This window comes from Triticum aestivum, chromosome 4A, assembly GCF_018294505.1.
Source record: "Triticum aestivum cultivar Chinese Spring chromosome 4A, IWGSC CS RefSeq v2.1, whole genome shotgun sequence".
In the NCBI taxonomy this organism is placed as follows: Eukaryota; Viridiplantae; Streptophyta; class Magnoliopsida; order Poales; family Poaceae; genus Triticum; species Triticum aestivum.
The window spans coordinates 648,905,507-648,911,597 of record NC_057803.1 but is presented as its reverse complement, the minus strand read 5'-3'; the positions used below and the strand labels follow the sequence as shown (position 1 = coordinate 648,911,597).

Below are 6,091 nucleotides of genomic sequence, written 5' to 3'. Positions count from 1 at the left end.
TACGCGTTGATTGGTGGTCGTTACGTGCTACGATTGGGGGCACGGCAGCCGGGGCAACGAATATACGTTCAGGTCTTCCCGAAGGCTCGAACTGAATCCCACTACGAAAACGGCCCATGATCGATCGCCTATAACTGAAAAAAGGCAGGGCAGGCTACCATGTCTCGGACTTCAATTGAACTTTCAGTTCTAGGCGTGTTGTTTTCTTTCCCTTTCAACATGTCCTTTTGGTATCTTGTAAGACTTCTGTTACTAGTCATCAGCCCGTGCAACACGGGCTAGGGATTTTGAAATTTAAATAGCATATGTTTCTGAATAACTTCTGTTACACATAAAAATTTGTAGGTAGGTAGCATGATCTTTTGGCGTATTTGTAAATACATTGAAAGTTGAAACATGGCATCACTGCACAATCGTAAAACAGCATTTTCTCAAGGTGGTCATTGAATAAACATTGCACATGACATTCATCAATATACTTATGTTGTGATTTAAAAAAATGTTGCAAAGTGAAAATCAGAACCTTTGAATCTTTACAAAAGTGGATACATCCACAACCGCATTAGAGTACACAATCGGCTATTTCAATTGGAGGTTGGATCTATTCGAAGACTGGAATCCAACTTTTAATATTTTCCGGATTAACATTGTTGTGTGGGCTTCATTGTGCAGCTCCCTTTCTCTACTAAAACATATCAAAAATCTGCTTGGATGCACATTGCCCTCTTAGAGAAAATCAGTAGCTAAGCACATGAATAACTAACTTTACTCTATGACATTTTGTTGATTACCTCAAACACATGCATTTGAATAACACAATTTCCCTTTACCTAGAATGGAGTTAATTATTAGCAACATTTTACTAAAGATGTTCCAAATCATCACTTAATCTTAGTATACATCTTGCAAGATTACATAGCCCACTGAGTTTATATTATATCTTTTTTACTGATTATCTATATAACAACATGGTTGCAAATGGTTCCGCAGCAACGCGCGCGGATTCATCTAGTTTCATACGAACTTATAGCTAGTGGTGGAAAAACTGAGATAAGATCTTACTGGCATAAATAACTGACTCTTTGTTACTCACCGTACCGGTAAGATTACATTAATACTTGTTTAAGCATGCATAAAGTTGTGTGTTATTTCTTGCTGCCGGTAGGCAACTACTATCTCTATACCTAAATACTTGTCATTGGAGAAAAGCAATACAAATTCCCCAGCGACAAGTATTGTGGTACAGAGGAAGTAGTACGTAAAAGAAAACCTGTATAGCATTGTGTGATCGTTCAAAGTACCCCCACATCAGCAGGGATAAAACGAACACGATAGTCTGGCAGATAAAAAAGGGTTTTTGTCTCCCCCGTCACTCCGTCGCTCTCCTGGGTTCAGCTACAGTCCAGAACCCACCGGGCTGTCAAAGGAGCCTGTCGTGAAAGTGAGTGTCGCCGCAGCTTGATGTGGTAGATGTAGAGAGAAATGGCCATTTCTTTCCCGCAGTCTCCTAATCCCAGATTGTATTTCATAGCCTTCTATTTTCTTCTTCTACCATGTTTCTCCTGAGCTCGCTCCTATGCTTCTCCTCACATGTTACCTATTTGATTGCATCAAAAGAAGTTTGTGCCAGCCCGTAGCTTATGCAGCTTGCCACTCCTTCGGTGCATATTGAGCAACATATATGTACCTGAAATTATTGGTACCTTGTAAGGTGGTTGACGAGTATGTACTATACTTTATACCGATATTATGACGGTATGTAGTACACTTGTTAATATAATAGTGACCTTTTAGAGCATCTCTAACCGATTTCTCAAAAACATTGAGAGGAGCAAAATAGGGAATTAATCGTACCTAACCGATCCGTCAAACTGTTCAGATTGATTAATTTTACTCCTCGACTGGAAAAGTGAGCCCAAAACTCTGAATATATTCGCCCCGTGTCTCCGAGAGCACAAGTTTCGGCATCCTCTCTTCCTGTTCGAGCGGCCACCACTTCCCATCACCACCGCCACCACCGATGCCCCTGGTTCCAGCCGGAATCCACAAGCAAGATTCTTCTGCCACCCTGCCAACTGCCGCCGCCGCCGGCACGGCGCCGCCAGAAATGACTCTCGCGCCGCCACCCGCACAACGAAGAGGTTAGGTACCAAAAACCTCATTCGGGCCACCACACCAACAACCCACATTGATAGCAAGGTCGGTGGCAAGGCCACATCGTCTCCAGTGATGGCCGACAGCGGCCGGGACATCGCTCTCCGAGGAGGTGGTTCAGAAGAATAAAAAGAAGAAGAAGGCTCCGGTGCCTCGTCCTCGCCTGGCGCCTCATACCCCGTCTCTGGCCACCGCTACACCCACTCGTCCAGCGCGTCGGGCCACCGCTGCCTTCGCCATGGCCTATGCCATTAAGGTTGACGTTCCCATGGAGACACACGCAATCAAGCGTGAAGGCACCATAAGAGTCAATGACACACAACTCTTGCCAAGATGAAGATATTGCTTTGTGTCATGCTTGGCTGAACGTGTAACTTGATACACCAACCTTAGAACGTGTCCGCCTGATAATGGCGTTCGCCAAACGTCACCGTGTGCCTCGTGCATCTGAGATGTTCAGGCATGCACTGCATGCTTTTGCATTTTTAAGCAAGGAGAATATGGCCGACGAACTGGAGCACTTGAAGGAAACTTTGAGGTGGAGATGCTGAGCTGGGCATCTCTGTTTCTAAGTCTCCAACAGTGCCGAACATGCCTAATGTCGTGCTGCAGAAAAAGTCAAGAGTACTTGATCTTTGAATTTGGGTTTCGAACCGCGCATCCGGCATCAATCGCTCACTGTCCAGTAATGCTCTGTTACAAGACAGCTCAGGCCCCGGTACTATGTTGTCAAGTTTCTCAAAAAAAAAAGGATTGCTAGATCATGAAGGAGATTACTAGTGTGCAGTCATGGTGACTGAGAAGACATTTTTTTTTTTGCAGGGAACTGAGAAGACATTCATGGAGAAGTTCTTCCCTCACAAGGAAGAAGCACCACACCTTGCTGAAGACAATACAACAGCTTGCAACAATACAATCTTTCACTCAACCCAATGGTACTAGCTTATGTTTCAGTCTTTGGATACAAATCGAACGGACAGGGAATTTTTTTTGGCTGAAACCAGAAATTTTCAAGCGCCTGTCACATACTACTCCTTTTTTTCTTATTGTTTTGGCAGGATCATCGGTGTTGCACAGCATCATCTGTATACATACATACAGCGACATGTATATATCTCGCGTTCTTTTAATTAGCACAGCATCACCTGTACGTATATGTAGAATGTCTTTGCCAAACCGTACCTAAACTAACACTATGTACAGTAGGATCGGACGTTAGTCCCACTGTACACAACCATTCATTCCGACCAATTTTTACGGCACTACTTTTCACTCTTTAGACGTCAAGACATCTCTGCGTCCTCCTGTTGGAGCAGAGGAAGAAGTTGCGAGAGCCCACGTCTACCACCTTGGTCTCCTGTTCCAGAGCTGCACGCATGCCAAACACAGTATCTTATAGTCAATGATGGATGCAGCTCGAAGTTGGACTGGAGAACTAATAAATCGAACAATGGAAGACATTACGGACGGCTTGCTATGTATACGTACCGTCGAGGGTGTACTTGGAGAGGTGCCCCTCGAACCGTGCGGCCGGAGTGTGGCGCCGCTATCGGCGGGGAGCGGCGGCATGCGCCCCTCGGCGGCATAGGTGTCGACGGTGGCACGGGCTAGGTCGACCACGATGACGTCGGCGCCCAGCCGCAAGTGCACCGGCAAAAAACTCCGCACTGCCGCGGCTGGCACGTGCACTGAGCTCCTCATGGCCGGCCGGGACGGAGAGAGAAATCTATCAAGAGTTCAAGATCGATATCGACGGTGCGTACGTACGTGGCTTCTAAAGGAGCGAGAGACGAACTGTTGTGTGACTGACTAATGTTTGCATGAACACTTGTTGGAGTTGTGTCGAATATAGTGTACAAGGTAGGTTATAATTGGACTTGTAGTTGTATTGTGTTTAGATAGGATATGGAGTCGTGTCCAAATAGGACACTTGTATCCTAGGCCTCTCATATATAGCGGGGCTAGACACACGATGTAACCTATGCCAACATAATAGCACAGGCGCGCAAGGGGGAGCCGGCGGCGTGTGTCGGCGCCCGGGTGGCCGGTGTGCGGTTTTGTGACGGTGTCACGGGGAGGAGTGCCTGTAGTCAGGCCCCGGGAATGTAGCCATATCGGTTAACCTAGTTAACAAATCTCGGTGTCGTGTCTCGTGTGATTGCTTGGTTCTCGGATGATCGACGGTATGCCTTGAATTTATTTTAACAAGTGGTATCATGAGCTAGGTTGTCGGAAGGTTGCTGTAGACTGTTGATCAAGAGGAAAAGCTGCGATGGTGGGTCTTGAAGAGGCGTCGTGTTCTGTTGACGGTCCACAACAGATAAGGTCTGATGTGAAGGTCAAGAACGGTCGTGACACGGAGGCCAAAGCAGCAGGCAGTCACCAGGGCGGGTCAAGGCGTGGATTTTTTCTGCAGGACGGCTGTATTCTGGTTTTCTGGGTGCTGGGTGGCCGAGAAGGTAGCGGCCAGGCATGGCGCGCAAGGCCCATGCGGTGCTGCTGATCCTGGACGTGCACGTCATGTATACGTGTGCCTTGCTTGGTGTTGTGCAGACACGTGATTTGTTTTGTGAAAAAAAGGCAGCATGTAATTGGTAGTACGTGGCTTTGTGCTTGGGATAGCAACATGACAAAAGAAAAGGAGTGTTGGAAGTGATGGCGCACATGCTTGGTGTACCATGGAGGCTACCAGGAAATCAAAATTTCTTTTTGGGATGTTTTGCTATACCAGGAGGATGACAGGTTGGTGACATGCATATATGGCTTCGAGGCAACATCAGATCGATTCAGCTAAAGAAAAGATCCATCGTTGTATTGAGCACCCATCGAGTAGCGGGAGGCTTTGGCAGAGAAGACAATTGCTAGCATTGGGACTTGAGCCAAGACAGGAGTAGATCACGTGAAGGCCAAATTTTTGGTGGATTGCTATTAGTGCACAGAGGCGAGACCACATTGGATTTTGCTCGTGTACTTCAGCGCCGCGGGGATAGCTCAGATAATTTTTCGCATGGTCAGCCATATAAAGAACCATAGCATCATCGGGTATCCGGTTTAAGGTGGAGAAGTTCAAGTGAACTCGAAGCTTTGGATTATGGTAGATAAGGGTGAAATTTTTGTTGGCACAACAGGGATGCTTGAAGGTGTTGTTGCAGGATGTCAAACCAGCTAAGATGAAATTATCATGGGATGGATGGAGATTCGTGGAAGACGATTTGGGAGCCTTGAGCGTGTCATACAGTCGGATAAGTTCGGCTGGGTCAGACTAAACAGTCCGACGGATCGACGTAAGTCGGTTGGTACAGAAGACGGTGCGGAATCGGCGACGATGACGCAGGAGCGTGATGCTGATGGTGACCGACTTCTGGGCGTGGAAACACATGGCGCAGGCCCGAGGCTTGTGCGGCTTCGACAAGACTATGGCGCGGGATTGATTCAAGGTGGTGTATACACAGCGCTTGAAGTCGATGAGGCGCAGGGATGGACTGATCATCTACCATGGAGTCATGTTGAAGGTGGAGTTGGAGTCTGACGGAACACTTCACTCGGTGCTGATTGAGGGGCTACGGCGTAAGACGTCAGAGAGTCGAAGCCTATTCAACAGGAAAAAAGTGAGTGACACGCAATTCGGGCTAGAGCCCAGTGGTCTGATGGAAGCGTGAAACTCATCATCGGTTGGTGATGATCGGCGGTACTCTGCAGTGGGGGTTGAGTGGTGTGGTTTCGCGATCCTTCAGACTTGACCGGGACAGCGGAGGCTCGATGCGGTAATAGCGGCAAGGCGTGTGCGGTACGCACGGGGCATGGAGACGGGCCAGGGCTCTGGTGGTCATACATGTGGTGAGACAACTGCGAATTTGACTCGGGATGACTACAAGCAATGGTGAAATTCTTTCAAGTTTCAAACAGGCGGTCAAGAAAAGAGCGGTGATGTTGAGTT

The 6,091-nt window shown here is 47.4% G+C and overlaps 1 pseudogene; it reads right to left on the bottom strand.

The window, feature by feature from the left end:
- Window positions 1-3,430: 3,430 nt before the first annotated feature.
- On the bottom strand, window positions 3,431-3,855 carry LOC123084184 (uncharacterized; annotated as a pseudogene).
- Between the last annotated feature and the right edge of the window lie 2,236 nt (window positions 3,856-6,091).